We start from the raw sequence: 22,560 nt of genomic DNA on the forward strand, positions 1-22,560 counted from the left end.
TCTCTGTGTGCCTATCTACCTGGGGAATGCAGCCTAGAGTGTCTCTGTGTGCCTATCTACCTGGGAGGTGCAGCCTAGAGTATCTCTGTGTGTCTATCTACCTGGGGAGTGCAGCCTAGAGTTTCTCTGTGTGCCTATCTCCCTGCCAATCTACCGCGGGGACTGCAACCTGCAGTGTCTCTGTGTGCCTATCTCCCTGCCTGTCTCCCTACCTGTCTACCTCGGGGTCTGCAGCCTAGAGTGTCTCTGTGTGCCTATCTCCCTGCCTGTCTCCCTGCCTCTCTACCTCGGGGTCTGCAGCCTAGAGTGTCTCTGTGTGCCTATCTCCCTGCCTACATCACTGTCTCTGTACCTCGGGGATTCAGCCTAGAGTGTCTCTGTGTGCCTGTCTACCTGGGGAGTGCATCCTAGAGTGTCTCTGTGTGCCTATCTAACTGGGGATTGCAGCCTTGAGTGTCTCTGTGTGCCTATCTCCCTGCCTATCTACCTCGGGTACTGCAGCCTAGAATGTCTCTGTGTGCCTATCTCCCTGCCTATCTACCGCGGGGACTGCAGCCTGCACTGTCTCTGTGTGCCTATCTACCTGGGGAGTGCAGCCTAGATTGTCTCTGTGTGACGATCTCTCTGTCTCTCTACCTGAAAGATGCAGTCTAGAGTGTCTCTGTGTGCCTGTCTACCTGGGGAGTTCAGCCTTGAGTGTTTCTGTGTTCCTATCTCCCTGCCTATCTTCCTTGGACATGCAGCCTAGAGTGTCTCTGTGTGCCTATCTCTCTGCCTCTGTACGTGGTAGATGCAGCTTAGAGTGTCTCTGTGTGCCTATCTACCTGGGGACTGCAGCCTAGAGTGTCTCTGTGTGCCTATCTACCTGGGAAGTGCAGCCTAGAGTGTCTCTGTGTGCCTATCTACCTGGGGAGTGCAGCCGAGAGTGTCTCTGTGTGTCTATCTCTCTGCCTGTGTACGTGGTAGATGCAGCTTAGAGTGTCTCTGTGTGCCTATCTCCCTCGGACATGCAGCCTAGAGTGTCTCTGTGTGCCTATCTCTCTGCCTGTGTACGTGGTAGATGCAGCTTAGAGTGTCTCTGTGTGCCTATCTACTTGGGGACTGCAGCCTAGAGTGTCTCTGTGTGCCTATCTACCTGGGGAGTGCAGCTTGGAGTGTCTCTGTGTGCCTATCTATCTGGGGAGTGCAGCCTAGAGTGTCTCTGTGTGCCTATCTCTCTGCCTGTGTATGTGGTAGATGCAGCTTAGAGTGTCTCTGTGTGCCTATCTATCTCGGGGACTGCAGCCTAGAGTGTCTCTGTGTGCCTATTTCCCTGCCTATCTCTCTGCCTGTCTACCTAGGAGATGCAGCCTACAGTGTCTGTGTGTGCCCATCGACCTCGCGAGTGCATCATAGACTGTCTCTGTGTGCCTATCTACCTTGGGAGTGCATACTGCAGTGTCTCTGTGTGCCTATCTACCTGAGGAGTGCAGCCTGGAGTGTCTCTCTGTGCCTATCTCTCTACCTATCTTCCTCGGGGATGCAGCCTAGAGTGTCACTGTGTTCCTATCTTCCTGTCTATCTCCCTGCCTATCTACCTCGGGTATGCAGCCTATAGTGTCACTGTGTGCCTATCTCCCTGCCAATCTACCTCGGGGACTGCAGCCTAGAGAGTTTGTGTGTGCCTATCTCCCTACCAATCTCCCTGCCTGTCTACCTCGAGATGAAACCTGGAGTGTCTCTGTGTGCCTATCTACCTGCGGAGTGCAGCCTAGAGTGTCTCTGTGTGCCTATCTACTTGGGGAGTTCAGCCTAGAGTGTCTCTTTGTGTCTATCTACCTGGGGAGTGCAGCCTAGAGTGTCTCTGTGTGCCTATCTCCCTGCCAATCTACCGCGGGGACTGCAGTCTGCAGTGTCTCTGTGTGCCTATCTCCCTGCCTGTCTCCCTACCTGTCTACCTCGGAGTCTGCAGCTAGAGTGTCTCTGTGTGCCTATCTCCCTGCCTGTCTCCCTGCCTCTCTACCTCGGGGTCTGCAGCCTAGAGTGTCTCTGTGTGCCTATCTACCTCGGGGATGCTTCCTGGAGTGTCTCTGTGTGCCTATCTACCTTGGGAGTGAAGCCTTGAGTGTCTCTGTGTGCCTAACTCCCTCGGGGACTGCAGCCTAGACCGTCTCTATGTGCCTATCTACCTGTAGGAGAGCAGCCTAGTGACTGTGTTCCTATCTCCCTACCTATCTACCTCTGGGAGTGCAGCCTAGAGGGTCTGCATATTTCTATCTACCGTGGGGACCGCAGCCTACAGTGTCTGTGTGCCTGTCTCTGTGGCTATCTCCCTGCGTATTTGCCTCGGGGATACAGCCTAGAGTGTCTCTTTGTGCCTACCTCCCTAACTATCTACCTCGGGGAGTGCAGCTTAGAGTGTTTCTGTGTGCCTATCTTCCTCAGAGATGCAGACTAGAGTGTCTCTGTGAGCCCATCTCCCTGCCTATCTACCTGGGGTAGTGCAGTCTAGAGTGTCTCTGTTTGCCTATTCCTCCCTATCTAACTGAGGGAGTGCAGCCTAGAGTTTCTCTTGTGCCCATCTACCTCGGGGTGTGCAACCTAGAGTGTCTCTGTGTGCCTATCTATCTGTGGGAGTTCAGCCTGGAGTTTCTGTGTTTGGGTATCTCCATGTCAATCTACCTGGGAGATGCAACCTAGAATGTCTCTGTGTGCCTATCTACCTGGTGGAGGGCAGTCTTTAGTGTCTCTGTGTGCCTATCTCTCTGCCTATCTACCTCGGGGACTGCAACCTGCAGTGTCTCTGTGTGCTATCTACCTGGGGTGTGCAGCCTAGAGTGTCTTTGTGTGCCTATCTACCTGGGGAGTGCAGCCTAGAGTGTCTCTGTGTGCCTATCTCCCTGCCTATCTACCTGGGAAGGGCAGCCTGGAGTGTCTCTCTGACTATCTACCTGCCTATCTACCTCGGTTACTGCAGCCTAGAATGTCTCTGTCTGCCTATCTCCCTGCCTATCTACCTCGGGGACTGCAACCTGCAGTGTCTCTGTGTGCCTATCTACCTGGGGACTGCAGCCTAGAGTGTCTCTGTGTGCCTGTCTACCTGGGGAGTTCAGCCTTGAGTGTTTCTGTGTTCCTATCTCCCTGCCTATCTTCCTTGGACATGCAGCCTAGAGTGTCTCTGTGTGCCTATCTCTCTGCCTCTGTACGTGGTAGATGCAGCTTAGAGTGTCTCTGTGTGCCTATCTACCTGGGGACTGCAGCCTAGAGTGTCTCTGTGTGCCTATCTACCTGGGAAGTGCAGCCTAGAGTGTCTCTGTGTGCCTATCTACCTGGGGAGTGCAGCCGAGAGTGTCTCTGTGTGTCTATCTCTCTGCCTGTGTACGTGGTAGATGCAGCTTAGAGTGTCTCTGTGTGCCTATCTCCCTCGGACATGCAGCCTAGAGTGTCTCTGTGTGCCTATCTCTCTGCCTGTGTACGTGGTAGATGCAGCTTAGAGTGTCTCTGTGTGCCTATCTACTTGGGGACTGCAGCCTAGAGTGTCTCTGTGTGCCTATCTACCTGGGGAGTGCAGCTTGGAGTGTCTCTGTGTGCCTATCTATCTGGGGAGTGCAGCCTAGAGTGTCTCTGTGTGCCTATCTCTCTGCCTGTGTATGTGGTAGATGCAGCTTAGAGTGTCTCTGTGTGCCTATCTATCTCGGGGACTGCAGCCTAGAGTGTCTCTGTGTGCCTATTTCCCTGCCTATCTCTCTGCCTGTCTACCTAGGAGATGCAGCCTACAGTGTCTGTGTGTGCCCATCGACCTCGCGAGTGCATCATAGACTGTCTCTGTGTGCCTATCTACCTTGGGAGTGCATACTGCAGTGTCTCTGTGTGCCTATCTACCTGAGGAGTGCAGCCTGGAGTGTCTCTCTGTGCCTATCTCTCTACCTATCTTCCTCGGGGATGCAGCCTAGAGTGTCACTGTGTTCCTATCTTCCTGTCTATCTCCCTGCCTATCTACCTCGGGTATGCAGCCTATAGTGTCACTGTGTGCCTATCTCCCTGCCAATCTACCTCGGGGACTGCAGCCTAGAGAGTTTGTGTGTGCCTATCTCCCTACCAATCTCCCTGCCTGTCTACCTCGAGATGAAACCTGGAGTGTCTCTGTGTGCCTATCTACCTGCGGAGTGCAGCCTAGAGTGTCTCTGTGTGCCTATCTACTTGGGGAGTTCAGCCTAGAGTGTCTCTTTGTGTCTATCTACCTGGGGAGTGCAGCCTAGAGTGTCTCTGTGTGCCTATCTCCCTGCCAATCTACCGCGGGGACTGCAGTCTGCAGTGTCTCTGTGTGCCTATCTCCCTGCCTGTCTCCCTACCTGTCTACCTCGGAGTCTGCAGCTAGAGTGTCTCTGTGTGCCTATCTCCCTGCCTGTCTCCCTGCCTCTCTACCTCGGGGTCTGCAGCCTAGAGTGTCTCTGTGTGCCTATCTACCTCGGGGATGCTTCCTGGAGTGTCTCTGTGTGCCTATCTACCTTGGGAGTGAAGCCTTGAGTGTCTCTGTGTGCCTAACTCCCTCGGGGACTGCAGCCTAGACCGTCTCTATGTGCCTATCTACCTGTAGGAGAGCAGCCTAGTGACTGTGTTCCTATCTCCCTACCTATCTACCTCTGGGAGTGCAGCCTAGAGGGTCTGCATATTTCTATCTACCGTGGGGACCGCAGCCTACAGTGTCTGTGTGCCTGTCTCTGTGGCTATCTCCCTGCGTATTTGCCTCGGGGATACAGCCTAGAGTGTCTCTTTGTGCCTACCTCCCTAACTATCTACCTCGGGGAGTGCAGCTTAGAGTGTTTCTGTGTGCCTATCTTCCTCAGAGATGCAGACTAGAGTGTCTCTGTGAGCCCATCTCCCTGCCTATCTACCTGGGGTAGTGCAGTCTAGAGTGTCTCTGTTTGCCTATTCCTCCCTATCTAACTGAGGGAGTGCAGCCTAGAGTTTCTCTTGTGCCCATCTACCTCGGGGTGTGCAACCTAGAGTGTCTCTGTGTGCCTATCTATCTGTGGGAGTTCAGCCTGGAGTTTCTGTGTTTGGGTATCTCCATGTCAATCTACCTGGGAGATGCAACCTAGAATGTCTCTGTGTGCCTATCTACCTGGTGGAGGGCAGTCTTTAGTGTCTCTGTGTGCCTATCTCTCTGCCTATCTACCTCGGGGACTGCAACCTGCAGTGTCTCTGTGTGCTATCTACCTGGGGTGTGCAGCCTAGAGTGTCTTTGTGTGCCTATCTACCTGGGGAGTGCAGCCTAGAGTGTCTCTGTGTGCCTATCTCCCTGCCTATCTACCTGGGAAGGGCAGCCTGGAGTGTCTCTCTGACTATCTACCTGCCTATCTACCTCGGTTACTGCAGCCTAGAATGTCTCTGTCTGCCTATCTCCCTGCCTATCTACCTCGGGGACTGCAACCTGCAGTGTCTCTGTGTGCCTATCTACCTGGGGACTGCAGCCTAGAGTGTCTCTGTGTGCCTGTCTACCTGGGGAGTTCAGCCTTGAGTGTTTCTGTGTTCCTATCTCCCTGCCTATCTTCCTTGGACATGCAGCCTAGAGTGTCTCTGTGTGCCTATCTCTCTGCCTCTGTACGTGGTAGATGCAGCTTAGAGTGTCTCTGTGTGCCTATCTACCTGGGGACTGCAGCCTAGAGTGTCTCTGTGTGCCTATCTACCTGGGAAGTGCAGCCTAGAGTGTCTCTGTGTGCCTATCTACCTGGGGAGTGCAGCCGAGAGTGTCTCTGTGTGTCTATCTCTCTGCCTGTGTACGTGGTAGATGCAGCTTAGAGTGTCTCTGTGTGCCTATCTCCCTCGGACATGCAGCCTAGAGTGTCTCTGTGTGCCTATCTCTCTGCCTGTGTACGTGGTAGATGCAGCTTAGAGTGTCTCTGTGTGCCTATCTACTTGGGGACTGCAGCCTAGAGTGTCTCTGTGTGCCTATCTACCTGGGGAGTGCAGCTTGGAGTGTCTCTGTGTGCCTATCTATCTGGGGAGTGCAGCCTAGAGTGTCTCTGTGTGCCTATCTCTCTGCCTGTGTATGTGGTAGATGCAGCTTAGAGTGTCTCTGTGTGCCTATCTATCTCGGGGACTGCAGCCTAGAGTGTCTCTGTGTGCCTATTTCCCTGCCTATCTCTCTGCCTGTCTACCTAGGAGATGCAGCCTACAGTGTCTGTGTGTGCCCATCGACCTCGCGAGTGCATCATAGACTGTCTCTGTGTGCCTATCTACCTTGGGAGTGCATACTGCAGTGTCTCTGTGTGCCTATCTACCTGAGGAGTGCAGCCTGGAGTGTCTCTCTGTGCCTATCTCTCTACCTATCTTCCTCGGGGATGCAGCCTAGAGTGTCACTGTGTTCCTATCTTCCTGTCTATCTCCCTGCCTATCTACCTCGGGTATGCAGCCTATAGTGTCACTGTGTGCCTATCTCCCTGCCAATCTACCTCGGGGACTGCAGCCTAGAGAGTTTGTGTGTGCCTATCTCCCTACCAATCTCCCTGCCTGTCTACCTCGAGATGAAACCTGGAGTGTCTCTGTGTGCCTATCTACCTGCGGAGTGCAGCCTAGAGTGTCTCTGTGTGCCTATCTACTTGGGGAGTTCAGCCTAGAGTGTCTCTTTGTGTCTATCTACCTGGGGAGTGCAGCCTAGAGTGTCTCTGTGTGCCTATCTCCCTGCCAATCTACCGCGGGGACTGCAGTCTGCAGTGTCTCTGTGTGCCTATCTCCCTGCCTGTCTCCCTACCTGTCTACCTCGGAGTCTGCAGCTAGAGTGTCTCTGTGTGCCTATCTCCCTGCCTGTCTCCCTGCCTCTCTACCTCGGGGTCTGCAGCCTAGAGTGTCTCTGTGTGCCTATCTACCTCGGGGATGCTTCCTGGAGTGTCTCTGTGTGCCTATCTACCTTGGGAGTGAAGCCTTGAGTGTCTCTGTGTGCCTAACTCCCTCGGGGACTGCAGCCTAGACCGTCTCTATGTGCCTATCTACCTGTAGGAGAGCAGCCTAGTGACTGTGTTCCTATCTCCCTACCTATCTACCTCTGGGAGTGCAGCCTAGAGGGTCTGCATATTTCTATCTACCGTGGGGACCGCAGCCTACAGTGTCTGTGTGCCTGTCTCTGTGGCTATCTCCCTGCGTATTTGCCTCGGGGATACAGCCTAGAGTGTCTCTTTGTGCCTACCTCCCTAACTATCTACCTCGGGGAGTGCAGCTTAGAGTGTTTCTGTGTGCCTATCTTCCTCAGAGATGCAGACTAGAGTGTCTCTGTGAGCCCATCTCCCTGCCTATCTACCTGGGGTAGTGCAGTCTAGAGTGTCTCTGTTTGCCTATTCCTCCCTATCTAACTGAGGGAGTGCAGCCTAGAGTTTCTCTTGTGCCCATCTACCTCGGGGTGTGCAACCTAGAGTGTCTCTGTGTGCCTATCTATCTGTGGGAGTTCAGCCTGGAGTTTCTGTGTTTGGGTATCTCCATGTCAATCTACCTGGGAGATGCAACCTAGAATGTCTCTGTGTGCCTATCTACCTGGTGGAGGGCAGTCTTTAGTGTCTCTGTGTGCCTATCTCTCTGCCTATCTACCTCGGGGACTGCAACCTGCAGTGTCTCTGTGTGCTATCTACCTGGGGTGTGCAGCCTAGAGTGTCTTTGTGTGCCTATCTACCTGGGGAGTGCAGCCTAGAGTGTCTCTGTGTGCCTATCTCCCTGCCTATCTACCTGGGAAGGGCAGCCTGGAGTGTCTCTCTGACTATCTACCTGCCTATCTACCTCGGTTACTGCAGCCTAGAATGTCTCTGTCTGCCTATCTCCCTGCCTATCTACCTCGGGGACTGCAACCTGCAGTGTCTCTGTGTGCCTATCTACCTGGGGAGTGCAGCCTGGAGTGTCTCTGTGTGCCTATCTACCTGGGGAGTGCAGCCTTGAGTGTCTCTGTGTGCCTATCTCCCTGCCTATCTCCCTGCCTATCTTCCTCGGAGATGCAGCCTAGAGTGTCTCTGTGTGCCTATCTACTTGGGGACTGCAGCCTAGAGTGTCTCTGTGTGCCTATCTACCTGGGGAGTGAAGCATTGACTGTCTCTGTCTTCCTATCTCTCTGCCTGTTTACCTGGGAGATGCAGCCTAGAGTGTCTCTGTGTGCCTGTCTACCTGGGGAGTGCAGTCTAGAGTCTCTCGCTGTGCCTATCTCTGTGCCTGTCTACCTGGGAGATGCAGCTTAGAGTGTCTCTGTGTGCCTATCTACCTGGGGACTGCTGCCTAGAGTGTCTCTCTGTGCCTATTTACCTTGGGAGTGCAGCCTTGAGTGTCACTGTGTGCCTATCTCCCTGCCTAAATCACTGTCTCTGTACCTCGGGGATTCAGCCTAGAGTGTCTCTGTGTGCCTATCTACCTGGGGAGTGCAGCCTTGAGTGTCTCTGTGTGCCTATCTCCCTGCCTATCTCCCTGCCTATCTCCCTCGGACATGCAGCCTAGAGTGTCTCTGTGTGCCTTTCTACCTGTAGGAGAGTAGCCTAGTGACTGTGTTCCTATCTCCCTACCTATCTACCTCTGGGAGTGCAGCCTCCAGTGTCTGCATATTTCTATCTACCGTGGGGACCGCAGCCTACAGTGTCTGTATGCCTGTCTCTGTGGCTATCTCCCTGCGTATTTGCCTCGGGGATACAGCCTGGAGTGTCTCTTTGTGCCTACCTCCCTGCCTATCTACTTGGGGAGTGTAGCCTACAGTGTCTCTGTGTGTCTATCTCCCTAACTATCTACCTCGGGGAGTGCAGCTTAGAGTGTCTCTGTGTGCCTATCTTCCTCAGAGATGCAGACTAGAGTGTCTCTGTGAGCCCATCTCCCTGCCTATCTACCTGGAATAGTGCAGCCTAGAGTGTCTCTGTTTGCCTATCTACCTGGGGGAGTGCAGCCAAGGGTGTCTTTGTGTGCCTATTTCCGTGCCTATCTATCTGTGGGAGTTCAGCCTGGAGTTTCTGTCTTTGGGTATCTCCATGTCAATCTACCTGGGAGATGCAACCTAGAATGTCTCTGTGTGCCTATCTACCTAGTGGAGACCAGTCTTTAGTGTCTCTGTGTGCCTATCTCTCTGCCTGTGTACGTGGTAGATGCAGCTTAGAGTGTCTCTGTGTGCCTATCTACCTGGGGACTGCAGCCTAGAGTGTCTCTGTGTGCCTATGTACCTGGCGAGTGCAGCCTGGAGTGTCTCTGTGTGCCTATCTACCTGGCGAGTGCAGCCTGGAGTGTCTCTGTGTGCCTATCTCCCTGCCTATCTCCCTGCCTATCTTCCTCGTACTTACAGCCTAGAGTGTCTCTGTGTGCCTATCTCTCTGCCTGTGTACGTGGTAGATGCAGCTTAGAGTGTCTCTGTGTGCCTATCTACCTGGGGACTGTAGCCTAGAGTGTCTCTGTGTGCCTATCTACCTGGGGAGTGCAGCCTGGAGTGTCTCTGTGTACCTATCTACCTGGGGAGTGCAGCCTTGAGTGTCTCTGTGTGCCTATCTCTCTGCCTGTGTACGTGGTAGATGTAGCTTAGAGTGTCTCTGTGTGCCTATCTACCTGGGGACTGCAACCTAGAATGTCTCTGTGTGCCTATCTACCTCGTGGAGGGCAGTCTTTAGTGTCTCTGTGTGCCTATCTCTCTGCCTATCTACCTCAGGGACTGCAGCCTGCAGTGTCTTTGTGTGCTATCTACCTGGGGTGTGCAGCCTTGAGTGTCTGTGTGCCTATCTCCCCACCTATCTTCCTCGGACATGCAGCCTCGAGTGTCTCTGTGTGCCTATCTCCCTGCCTGTCTACCTGGGAGATGCAGCCTAGAGTGTCTCTGTGTGCCTATCTACCTGGGGAGTGCAGCCTAGAGTGTCTTTGTGTGCCTATCTACCTGGGGAGTGCATCCTAGAGTGTCTCTGTGTGCCTATCTACCTGGGGACTGCAGCCTAGAGTGTCTCTGTGTGCCTATCTACCTGGGAAGTGCAGCCTAGAGTGTCTCTGTGTGCCTATCTACCTGGGGAGTGCAGCCTAGAGTATCTCTGTGTGTCTATCTCCCTGCCTGTCTACCTGGGAGATGCAGCCTAGAGTGTCTCTGTGTGCCTATCTACCTGGGGAGTGCAGCCTTGAGTGTCTCTGTGTGCCTATCTCCCTGCCTATCTACCTCGGGTACTGCAGCATAGAATGTCTCTGTGTTCCTATCTCCCTGCCTATCTACCTCGGGGACTGCAGCCTGCACTGTCTCTGTGTGCCTATCTACCTGGGGAGTGCAGCCTAGATTGTCTCTGTGTGACGATCTCTCTGTCTCTCTACCTGAGAGATGCAGACTAGAGTGTCTCTGTGTGCCTGTCTACCTGGGGAGTTCAGCCTTGAGTGTCTCTGTGTTCCTATCTCCCTGCCTATCTTCCTTGGACATGCAGCCTAGAGTGTCTCTGTGTGCCTATCTCTCTGCCTGTGTACGTGGTAGATGCAGCTTAGAGTGTCTCTGTGTGCCTATCTCCCTGCCTATCTACCTTGATGACTACAGCCTACAGTCTCTCTGTGTGCTTATCTACCTGGGGAGTGCAGCCTGGAGTGGCTCTGTGTGCGTATCTCCCTACCTCTCTACCTTGGGGATTCAGCCTAGAGTGTCTCTGTGTGCCTATCTACCTGGGGAGTGCAGCCTAGAGTGTCTCTGTGTGCCTATCTACCTCGGGGACTGCAGCCTAGAGTGTCTCTGTGTGCCTATTTCCCTGCCTATCTCTCTGCCTGTCTACCTAGGAGATGCAGCCTATAGTGTCTGTGTGTGCCCATCTACCTCGGGAGTGCATCATAGAGTGTCTCTGTGTGCCTATCTACCTTGGGAGTGCATCCTGCAGTGTCTCTGTTTGCCTATCTACCTGGGGAGTGCAGCCTGGAGTGTCTCTCTGTGCCTATCTCCCTACCTATCTTCCTCGGGGATGCAGCCTAGAGTGTCACTGTGTGCCTATCTGCCTGCCTATCTACCTCTGGGACTGCAGCCTAGAGTGTCTGTGTGTGTCTATCTCCCTACCAATCTCCCTGCCTGTCTACCTCGGATATGCAACCTGTAGTGTCTCTGTGTACCTATCTACCTGGGGAGTGCAATCTTGAGTGTCTCTGTGTGCCTACTCCCTGCCTATCTACCTCGGGGACTGCAGCCTAGAGTGTCTGTGTGTGCCTATCTCCCTACCAATCTCCCTGCCTGTCTACATCGGAGATGCAACCTGGAGTGTCTCTGTGTGCCTATCTACCTGGGGAGTGCAGCCTAGAGTGTCTCTGTGTGCCTATCTCCCTGCCTGTCTCCCTGCCTCTCTACCTCGGGGTCTGCAGCCTAGAGTGTCTCTGTGTGCCTATCTACCTCGGGGATGCTGCCTGGAGTGTCTCTGTGTGCCTATATCCTTGGCTACCTCCATGCCTGTCTACCTGGAAGATGCAGCCTGGAGTGTCTCTGTGTGCCTATCTACCTGGGGAGTGCAGCCTAGAGTGTCTCTGTGTGCCTATCTCCCTGCCAATCTACCTCGGGGACTGCAGTCTGCAGTGTCTCTGTGTGCCTATCTCCCTGCCTGTCTCCCTGCCTCTCTACCTCGGGGTCTGCAGCCTAGAGTGTCTCTGTGTGCCTGTCTACCTCGGGGATGCTGCCTGGAGTGTCTCTGTGTGCCTATCTCCCTGCCTGTCTACCTGGGGAGTGTAGCCTAGAGTGTCTCTGTGTGTCTATCTCCCTACCTATATACCTCGGGGAGTGCAGCTTAGAGTGTCTCTGTGTGCCTATCTTCCTCAGAGTTGCAGACTAGAGTGTCTCTGTGAGCCCATCTCCCTGCCTATCTACCTGGGGTAGTGCAGCCTAGAGTGTCTCTGTTTGCCTATTCCTCCCTATCTAACTGAGGGTGTGCAGCCTAGAGTTTCTCTTGTGCCCATCTACCTCGGGGTGTGCAACCTAGAGTGTCTCTGTGTGCCTATCTACCTGTAGGAGAGTAGCCTAGTGACTGTGTTCCTATCTCCCTACCTATCTACCTGTGGGAGTGCAGCCTAGAGGATCTGCATATTTCTATCTACCATGGGGACCGCAGCCTACAGTGTATGTGTGCCTGTCTCTGTGGCTATCTCCCTGCGTATTTGACTTGGGGATATAGCCTAGAGTGTCTCTGTGTGCCTATCTTCCTGCCTATCTACCTGGGGAATGCAGCCTAGAATCTCTCTGTGTACCTTTCTCCCTGCATATCTACTTGGGGAATGCATCCTACAGTGTCTCTGTGTGCCTATCTACCTGGGGTAGTGCAGCCTAGAGTGTCTCTCTGTGCCTCTCCCTACCTATCTCCCTGAGGGAGTGCAGCCTAGAGTTTCTCTTGTGCCAATCTACCTCGGGTAGTGCAGCCTACAGTGTATGTGTGCCTATCTCAAGACCAATAATCCTGCCTATTACCTAAGGGATGCACCCTAGAGTGTCTCTGTGTGCCTATCTACCTGGTGGAGTGCAGCCTAGAGTGTCTGTTTGCCTATATCCCTGCCTATCTACCTGGGGAATGCAGCCTATAGTGTCTCTGTATTCCTGTCTACCTGGGGTGTGCAGCCTAGAGTGTCTCTATGTGCCTATCTCCCTGCCTATCTGCCTGTTGGAGTGCAGCCTGGAGTTGCTCTGTGTGTCTATCTCCCTGCTTATCTACCTGGGGGATGCAGCCTAGAGTGTCTCTGTATGCCTGTCTACCTAGTGGAGTGCAGCGTAGAGTGTCTCCGTGTGCCTATGTAAACGTGGGAGTACCGCCTAGAGTGTCTCTGTGTGCCTTTCTACCTGTGGGAGTGCAGCCTGGAATGTCCCTGTGTGCCTATCCCCCTGCCTGCCTATCTCGGGGAGTGCAGCCTAGAGTGTCTGTGTGTGCCTGTCTCCCTGTGAGAGTGCAGCCTGGAGTGTCTCTGTGTGCCTATCTCCCTGCCTGTCTACCTGGTAGATGCAGCCTGGAGTGTCTCTGTGTGCCTGTCTCCCTGCCTGTCTACCTGGGGAGTGCTACCTGGAGTGTCTCTGTGTTCCTACCTACCTGGAGAGTGCAGCGTAGATTGTCTCTGTGTGCCTATCTCCCTGCCTATCTACCTAGGGGATGCAGCGTATAGTGTCTGTGCCTATCTCCCTGCCTATTTACCTCGGGGATGCAGCCTAAAGTGTCTCTGTATACCTATCTCCCTGCCTGTCTACCTCGGGGAGTCCCGCCTAGAGTGTCTCTGTGTGCCTATCCCCCTACCTATCTATCTGGGGGAGTGCAGCCTGGAGTGTCTCTGTCTGCCTATCTACCTGTGGGAGTGCAGCCTGGAATTTCCCTGTGTGTCCATCTCACTGTCTATCTACCTGGGGGATGCAGCCCAGAGTGTCTCTCTGTGCCTATCTCCCTTCGTATCTCCCTGCATATTTACCTGGGGAATGCAGCCTAGAATGTTTGTGTCCTATCTACCTGGGGTAGTACAACCTAGAGTGTCTCTGTGTGCCTATCCCCCTACCTATCTATCTGGGGGAGTGCATCCTGGAGTGTCTCTGTGTGCCTATCTACCTGTGGGAGTGTAGGCTGGAATTTCCCTGTGTGTCTATCTCCCTGCCTGTCTACCTAGGGAACGCAGCCTAGAGTGTCTCCGTGTAACTATCTACCTGGGGGAGTGCAGCCTAGAGTGTCTCTGTGTGCCTTTCTCCCTGCCTATCTAGTTGGGGAATGCTTCCTAGACGGTCTCTGTGTGGCTATCTACCTGGGGTATTCCAGCCTACAGTGTCTCTGTGTGCCTGTCCCTGCCTATCTATCTGAGGGAGTGCAGCCTAGAGTTTCTCTTGTGCCAATCTACCTCGGGGAGTGCAGCCTAGAGTGTCTCTGTGTGCCTATCTCCCTGCCTATCTTCCTGGGGAATGCAGCCTAGAATGTCTCTGTGTGCCGTTCTCCCTGCCAATTACTTGGGGAATGAATCCTAGAGTTACTCTGTGTGCCTATCTACCTGGTGTAGTGCAGCCTGGAGTGTCTCTGTGTGCCTGTCCCTCCCTATCTACCTGAGGGTGTGCAGCCTAGATTTTCTCTTGTGCCAATCTACCTCGGGGAGTGCAGCCTAGGGTGTCTGTGTGCCTATCTCCCTGCCTATCACCCTGCCTACTACCTAGGGGATGCAGCCTAGAATGTCTCTGTGTGCCTATCTCCCTGCCTATCTACCTATTGGAGTGCTGCCTGGAGTTTCTCTGTGTGCCTATCTCCCTGCCTATCTATCTCGGTGAGGGCAGCCTAGTGTTTGTGTGTACCTATATACGTTGGGGATTGCAGCCTAGAGTGTCTGTGTGCCAATCTCCCTGCCCATGTACCTTGCAGAGTACACCCTAGATTGTCGGTGTGCCTATCTCCCTCAGGGTAGTGAGCCTAGAATGTTTGTGTTCCTATCTGCCTGCCTATCTACCTCTAGGAAAGCAGCCTCGTGTCTGTGTCCCCATCTACTCTGCCTATCTACCTCGGGGAACGGAGGCTAGATTGTCTCTTTGCCTATCTCCCTGCCTATCTTTCTTGGGTAATGGAGCCTAGAGTGTCTGTGTTCCTATCTCCCTGCGTATGTACCTTCGAGTATATAGCCTTGAGTGTATACAGGCTAAAGTCTATCTAGGGAAAGGGAGCGTAGACTGTCTTTTTGCCTATCTCCCTGCCTTTCTACCTCTGGGAACGGAGACTGGAGTGTCTGTGTTCCTATCTCTGTGTCTGTCTACCTCGAGGAAGGGAACCTAGAGTGTCTGTGTGCCTATCTACTTCGGGAAACAGAGCGTAGACTATCTGTGTGTCCATCCAGCTTGCGAAAGGAGCCTTGAATGTCTGTGTGCCTATCTCCCCTCCTAGCTTCCTGGAGAAAGGGAGCCTAGAGTTTTGGTATGCCTATCTCCCTGCTTTACTATCTTAGAAATGGGAGCCTCGAGTGTCTCTTTGCCTAACTCTGTGCCTTTCTACCACGGGGAAGAGAGCCTAAAGTGTCCGTGTGCCTATCTACTTCGGGAAACAGAGCGTAGACTATCTGTGCGTCCTTCCACCTCGCGGAAGGGTTCCTTGAATGTCTGTGTGCGTATCTACCTTGAGGAGTGCACCGTCGTGTGTCTGTGTGACTATCTCCTTGACTATCTACCTTGGGGAAGGGAGCCTAGAGTGTCTCTGTGTCTATCTACTTCAGGGAAGAGTGCGTCGAGTGTCTGAGTGCCTATCTACTGCGGGGAAGGAAGCATAGAGTGTCTCTGTACCTATATCCCTCGGGGAAGGGAGCCAAGATTGTCTGTGTGCCTATCTACCTTGAGCAGTGAAGCCTAAATTGTCTCTGTTCCTACCTACCTCCGAAGTGTAGCCTAGAGTGTCTGTGCCTTTCTGCCTTGAGGACTGCAGCGTAGTGTGTCTATGTGCGTATCTCCCTGCCTATGTACTTCGGGGAAGGGATCCTAGAGTGTCTGTTGCTTATCTACCTCGGGGAAGGGAGCCTAGAGTGTCTGTGTGCATATCTACCTTGAGGAGTGTATGCCTGTCTCCCTGCCTATCTACCTCTTCGTAGGGAGCCTAGAGTGTCAGTGTGCTTATCTACTTTGGGGAAGGGAGCTAGTGTGCCTGTGTGCCGATTTACAGCGAGGAAGTGAGCCTATACTGTCTGCATCCCCATCTACCTTGCAGAAGGGAGTGCAGAGTGTCTGTGTGCCCATCTACTGTGAGCAGTTGAGCCTAAAATGTCTGTTCCTACATACCTCAGAAGTGTAGCCTAGTGTGTCTGTGCTATCTGCGTTGAGGAGTGCAGCCTAGTGTGTCTGTTTGCCTATCTCCCTGTCTATCTACCTTGGGGAGTGCTGCCTAGAGCGTTTGTGTGTGTCTGTCTATCTCGGGGAGTGGAGCCAAGAGTGTCTGTGTGTGCCTATCTACGTTGGGCAGTGCAGCCTAGAGTGTCTGTGTGTGTCTGTCTACCTCGGGGAGTGCAGCCAAACTGTCTGTGTGTACCTCTCTCAGTCGGGGAGTGCCGCCTAGAGTGTCTATGTGCCTATCTCCCTGCCTATCTACCTCTGCAAGTGCAGCCTAGAGTGTCAGGATGTTTCTATCTACCTCGGGGACTGCAGCCTAGAGTGTCTGTGTGCCTATCTCCCTACCTACCTCGTGGAGGGTGACCCTAGTGTGTTTAGAGGCTATAATGTCTGTATGACTACTTGCCTATCAACGTCGTCGAAGGGCTGTATAGTGTGTCTGTGTGTCAATCTGCCTGCCTATCTACCTTATGGAGAGGGAGCTGTTTTTCTGTGTCTATCCACTTGGTGGAGGGGTACGCTATTGTGCCTGTCAGGCTTTCTATCTACCTCCTTACCTATCTTTTGAGGAGTAGCCTAGTGTTTCTGTGTGGTTATCCATCTAATGGCGCAAGAGTTTAATTTGTCTGTTTGCCTTCCTATCTAATGGTAGCGGAAGGTAGTATGTCTCCATGTCTATGTTCCTATATATGAAATGAAGGAGGAATCTAGTGTGTCTTCGTGTGCCTATTTATGTAATGGAGGAGGAGGCTAGTTTGTCTGTGTGCCTATATGTCTAATGGAGGATGAGGCGAGTGTGTCTGTGCCCATGTATCTAATGGAGGTAGAGACTAGTGTGTCTTTTTGTCTATGTGCCTTTCTATATAATGGAGGAGGAAGCTTGTGTGTCTGTCTGCCTGTCTATCTTTCTAATGCAGGAAGAGGGTATTATGTCTGTGTGGCTGTCTACTATCTATCCTCCGATTTATCGAATGCAGGGGGAGGCTAGTGTGTGAGGAGATTAGTGAATCTTTCTGTTTGTCTGCCTGTTTGTCTAATGGAAAAGGAGGCTAAAGTGTGTGTTCTTGTGTGCCTATCTGCCTAGCTCCCTAACAGAGGAGGAGGCTAATGTGTGTGTGTGTGTGTCTATCTGACTATCTAATGGAGTAGAAGGCTACTGTGTGTTTCTGTCTGCCTATGTAACTAATGGAGGAGTAGTCTTGTGTGTGTGTCAGCCTCTCTCCCTAATGGAAGTGGAGGCTCGTCTGTGTGTGTCTGTCTGCCTGTCTACCTAATGGTGCAGCAAGAGGTGGCTATTGTGTTTGTGTTTCTCTCTGCCTATCTATGTAATGGAAGAGGAGGCCAGTATATGTGCTTATCTTTCTGTCTATCTGCCTATCTGTGTAATGTTAGAGGAGGAGGCGGCTAGTCTATCTGCCTATATAGTTGCCTATCTAATGGCAGAGGAGGCTAGTGTGTGTGTGTGCCTGTCTGCCTATCTGTCTATTTATCTAATAGAGGCAGAGGAGGAATCTAGTGTACCTACCTGTTTATCTGTCTATCTTTCAAACGGAGGAGGAGGAGGTGGCTAGTGTGTACTTGTGTTTGACTGCCTGTCTATAAGACTATGTGTCTGATAGAGGAGGAAGAGTAGGGTAGTGTATTTTTATGTCTATCTGTCTACTTATCTAATGGAGGAGGAGGAGGAGTCTAGTGTTTCTGTCTTTCTCTGTCTATCTAATGGAGTTGGTGGAGAAAGTTACTGTGTGTTTCTTCCTTTCTTCCTTCCTTCCTTTCCCTTCCTTCCTTCACGTCAAGCTAATAGCAGGACAGGCTAATGTGTGTTTGTCTGTCTGCCTACCTATCTTTCGATCTATCTATCTATGTATCTATCAAATGTAGGAGGCTAGCTTGTCTATCTTTCTGTCTATCTATGTATGTATCTATGTATGTACGTATCTAATGGAGGAGGAAGAGGATGCTAGTGTGAGTCTGCCTGTTTCTCTCTCTATTGAATTAGGAAGAGGAGTCTTGTGTGTGTGTTGTCTACCTGTGTGTGTATATCTTTTTGTCTATCTATCTAATGGAGGGAGACAAGGAGGCTACTGTCTATCTGTCTATCTGTCTAATGGAATAAAAGAGGAAGCTAGTGTGTATGTCTGTCTATATGTCTATGTAATGGAGGGGCAAGAGGAGTAGGAGGGTTATGTTCCTGGTGGTCGTGGTGGAGGTGGAGGAAGAGGAGGACACATCGACACTTTTGTTCAGAAAAAGTGCCCTATTGACTTTCACGTTTCTCTTGGAACACTTCATACGTGGAAAATTACCTGCCTCTGTTTTGAGCAATGTTAGTTTTCTCCCACGTCCATCTGAAATCACATCCTGTGACCAAATAAAGCACTCAGATCTCCAGTCCAAGGCAGTGACTAGTTGGCATCCTTAAATGTATATAGTTTAGAGGGGTTTCTTTAAAGTTAATTAATGTTAATTGTGTCGTGAATTACTTTAAGGATTCTGTTGAGTGATGGACCCAGTGAAAGGGGTCGACAGTATTTAATGTTCAGTAAGGGATAGTGCTGGTCTTTGGCACCATTTTATGATCATTAGGGCCACACAGGAGCTTGTCAGGAACAGCTTGAAAGACCAGTTGCTCATGGCAATTCTAAGAATGGAAAATGAACTGGTATTACATTATACATGATGCAACACTGCTCTGAGTATGAACAAACTTTCATTCCATTAGCGATTTTCAATTTCATACCAAGTACTGCAGTTTGTTTTTCTTAGTTACCTTACTCTGGCTGTCTGTGTACTTCTAGCAGGATGTTATTAGTATTTATCCTATTATCTCATACAACATCACGTGCTTGAAGCACTTCGCAATCTTTACTAATTAATCTTTATGTCTTGCCTAGAAGGATGGTGAAAACCCTTTTAGAGTTAGGAAAACTGAGCTGGGAGTGTTTAAAGATTGGCCATCAAGAACATGATCTGATAAATTCCAGAGTCTGAGTTTATAGCTCTTTTTTCCCCCTAGGAAGGGAAATTAATGAACCTTTGGCCCTGAAGATCACACTCTGATATCTAGATGACCCTTGCTTCACCTCCATAAAAAAGGTAAATTTTTTTTTTAAAATAGGATTTACTCATTTGTGGCTAATTTTTTAAAAGTTCTTTTTGGGCCTACTTTAAATAGTACAGGGAAAAGGAAGAAGTTTTTTTAGAGCAGAGAAGTGTCATGATTTTTTTTAAGTGTTAAAACTATTATGTGTTTAGAGAAATTACTGAATTTTTAGTAAACTAAACTTTAGTCAAAGCAGATGAAATGTGCAAACATTTCAGAAATTATGTTTTAGAGATACAGTAATATAGAGATTACCTAATAGATACTAGACAAGTATGAGGGACTTTAGAAACATGATGAACCCATAGCAGTAGTTTGGCAAACGCAGTATTTACCATATTTACTGATAAAGGAACTGAACTTAGAGTGTTGATTTGCTTATGACCACAGAGTTAGTAAAAGACAGTGCTAGAATTAAAACCTAAACGTGTCTCCAAAGTCCTGAGTTTTTACACTACAAACTACTAGCTCTGAAGCAAATAGAAACTAATCTCCACCCTAATGTTCATAACAGCACTATTTACAATAGCCAAGACATAGAAACAGCCTAAATGCCCATCAACAGATGACTGGATAAAGATGTCGTCTATTTATACAATGGAATACCACTCAGCCATAAAAAATGACAACATAACGCCATTTGCAGCAACATGGATATTCCTGGAAAATGTCATTCTAAGTGAAGTAAGCCAGAAAGAAAAAGAAAAATACTATATGAGATCACTCATATGTGGAATCTAAAAAAAAAAAAAAAAAAAAAAAAGAACATAAATACAAAACAGAAACAGACTCATAGACATACAATACAAACTTGTGGTTGCCAAGGGGGTAGGGGGTGGGAAGGGTCAGACTGGGATTTCAAAATTTTTAGATACTGACAGGCATATCCAGTTAAATTCTGTAATTGACTCGACAATGATGTGCTCTTTTTAATACACTGCAACACAAGACACTGAACTGAAAACTACTCTACGTGCCTTAAAGGTACCACGTTCAGATTTATTGTTTCTGTCCTGTAGCAGAGATCATGCCCTGTAACGCAATCATAATGCACACCTCCCCCCAGAATCCTGAAGCACCTCTCATATCACAGCCCTTGTTTCTGAAAACCTGAGTCCATCACTGCCAAGGGAGGCCCCACCCTCATCTGAATCTGGTTTCTTACCTTCTGTCGCATACACTTATCATTACTTTCATCAGGGAAAGTATCCAGATTTTCACTGGACTTAAATGAAAATTTTAAACCCACCTTATTACAAACTAAAGACACAGCGATCCCATTATGAGGTCATTGCCGTCCTTCACCTTGTCCTCTTCCATCTCTTCATCTCATCATAAACTTTTAGTGCATAATCCAATAATAGGCTGTGTCATTTTATATATTCACAGGGGTTAGTTTAAGTTATTTTTTGGGGGGTGACTGATATTTGTTCTAAAGTTATTACTTTTTGTTTCCCTGTAAGAATTTTCAACAATTCGAGTCACACTTGAGAAAGGCCCTGCTGCTAACATGAGGATTTGTCACAGGGAGGCCGTGTACTGACAACAAATACACTTTCAAGGGTAGGCAGTAGACACAGGTCAGAGTGGAGAGAAAAATACATGGTTAAGCTTACTGCTAAGTTTCATGCTGGCCTTAACCTGCATGGGCTGCCATAACAAAAACACCATATACATGAATAATTATTTCTCACCGTTCTGGAGGCCGTGAAGTCCAAGATCATGGTGCTGACTGACTCAGTTCAAGGTGAGGGCCCTCTTCCTGGCTTGGAGGCCGCCACCTTTGCTCTTTTTCCACCCTGTGAGGGCACAGTGAAATCAGTTTTTCTCATGTCTCTTCTAATGAGAGCACAGGTCCCACCAGCCCCGCCCTCATGGCCTCCTCTAAACCCAGTTACCTCCCAAAGGCCCTGAAGTGAGGGAAATAATTTTCCCTCCACACTTCTGAATTCTTAGATGAACAAGAAAAAACAAGAAGTTTATTAAGATGCACGCCCCATGTAGACATGAGTGATACCCAGGGGAAGATGAGTAACTCACCAAGGTGGCTTAGAATTCAAGATTAAATATCATTAATAGTAGGGCAACGGGGGGGGGGGGACGATGTGGCCCTCTGACGGGAGTATAAATGGTTTTCAGGAAAGATGAGAGGGCCCTTTGAAGAATCAACGGGAGGTGTGATAGTGTGGGACAATGTTTGTAGGGGCCTTCCAGTCTCCTCTCCTGTGATAAAACTCAATCTTCCCTGGTTGATGAAATGGCCAGGGAGAGGACCTATGACAACTGAACCCCTGAAGGATAATGTCTTGCTGACCCTGAGTCCCACCTCTAATCATCAGTTTGGGGGTTAGAGCTTTAAAAACATGAATTTTGGAAGGATACAGACATTCAGTCCATAATAATTCTTATTATCTACTTGGGACAATAATACATGGAAACATCAAAGTACTGTGACTCTGCTAATTAAGGGCCCAAATGACTATTGGAGTCAGGAACTACTGCAGAAATCCGAAGGAGGCCACATTACTTTCACTTCTCATGACACTTAAGAGTTTTACACTTTTAAAATGAATTGAAGAAAAATGAAAAGATTTAAATATATTTTTAGTTTTTGGCGGGGGGGGGGGGTTCATTGGAATAGTGAGCCAGATTTTTGAGTCATAGCTTATATAGTTTTTGTGAGAAAATTATATATACATTACCGTATCTGTGTCCATTTAAATGTTAGGAATAACAGGAAGCCCGATGTGAATGACAGAGATGCAGCAAGGTTTTGGCTTTGCATTTACTCCTTCCAGCTTCTAGGCAGGTGTACCAGGTAAGTGCAGCAGCGTTCTGAAAGCTGTGAATAAACACGCGAGAATATTACACAGGTAAGTCCTCTAACGTATCGTGCGTTTTTATGATCTTAGTATGAGAATAACCATGTCAAAATGATTTTTCCTACCTTGTAGCTATCTAGTAAGAGAAGGGGGATTTTGAAGAGAGCTCAAAACCATCTTTGGAGTGGTGAATGAGGTTTAGAAATGCCATGGCATAAAACTGCTATTACTGAACCCAAATTATTGAATGTAACATACCAAGTTATAGCTGGTATTAGTGAGGATGGGGGTTGGAAATGACCTTCCAGGAACACTGTTGACTCATATAAGAAAAGTACATTTGCCATAGTTACCATTTAGCAAGTTATACCCAACAGATGGTTCAAGCCTTTTGACACCATTGAAAATCATGCCACTTAAGTAAATTTCTTGGGATTTATCTTCTTTGTTTTATTTTACCCCCAACTCTTCCAGCTTGTGTCATATCAAATTATTCCCATAGCTTTTATATCAGTAATTCCTTCATTCAAATTTATTTTATAATTTATATTAAAGTATTAAGCTAATGGTCCTATACATAGATTTCTGTTTGATTTCCTATAATGTACTAAATTACTAGTTTTCTACTATTAGATGTACTGTTTATTTTTAAGTGCTGCTTCCTTGAACAGAGAACCAAATAACTTACAATTTTATCGGAGAACAACCTGTAAAATTACTGACAACCAACTAGTAAAACTCATGTTTGGAGTGAATTTGAAGCTGCCTATTTGTTCCTTCAGCAATACCTAGCAATGCACCAACAGCTCTGTATTAGATTATTTGTCCATGTTATTTTATGAAGAAATTTAATAAAATTTACTACTCTGCCATCCATTGAGCACTTCCTAACTTAATTGTCATATTCT

At 49.5% G+C, this 22,560-nt stretch overlaps 2 long non-coding RNA genes across 4 annotated transcripts in view; one reads left to right on the forward strand and one right to left on the reverse strand.

Moving 5' to 3' along the window:
• The window catches only part of LOC135321690 (uncharacterized), a 550,688-nt gene extending 528,528 nt beyond the window's left edge, over nucleotides 1-22,160 (forward strand). For both annotated transcript variants that reach the window (XR_010381669.1, XR_010381668.1), the window contains exons 3-4: nucleotides 18,744-18,823; nucleotides 21,559-22,160. This is a non-coding gene — a long non-coding RNA (uncharacterized LOC135321690). The remainder of the gene's footprint in view (nucleotides 1-18,743; nucleotides 18,824-21,558) is intronic.
• LOC135321689 (uncharacterized) overlaps nucleotides 1-22,560 on the reverse strand; it is a 688,254-nt gene that overhangs the window by 416,169 nt on the left and 249,525 nt on the right. For both annotated transcript variants that reach the window (XR_010381667.1, XR_010381666.1), the window contains exons 3-4: nucleotides 21,533-21,672; nucleotides 20,525-20,629 (exon numbers count right to left, since the gene is read on the reverse strand). This is a non-coding gene — a long non-coding RNA (uncharacterized LOC135321689). The remainder of the gene's footprint in view (nucleotides 1-20,524; nucleotides 20,630-21,532; nucleotides 21,673-22,560) is intronic.

The sequence above is a fragment of the Camelus dromedarius genome, chromosome 7 (genome assembly GCF_036321535.1).
Source record: "Camelus dromedarius isolate mCamDro1 chromosome 7, mCamDro1.pat, whole genome shotgun sequence".
NCBI lineage: Eukaryota > Metazoa > Chordata > Mammalia > Artiodactyla > Camelidae > Camelus > Camelus dromedarius.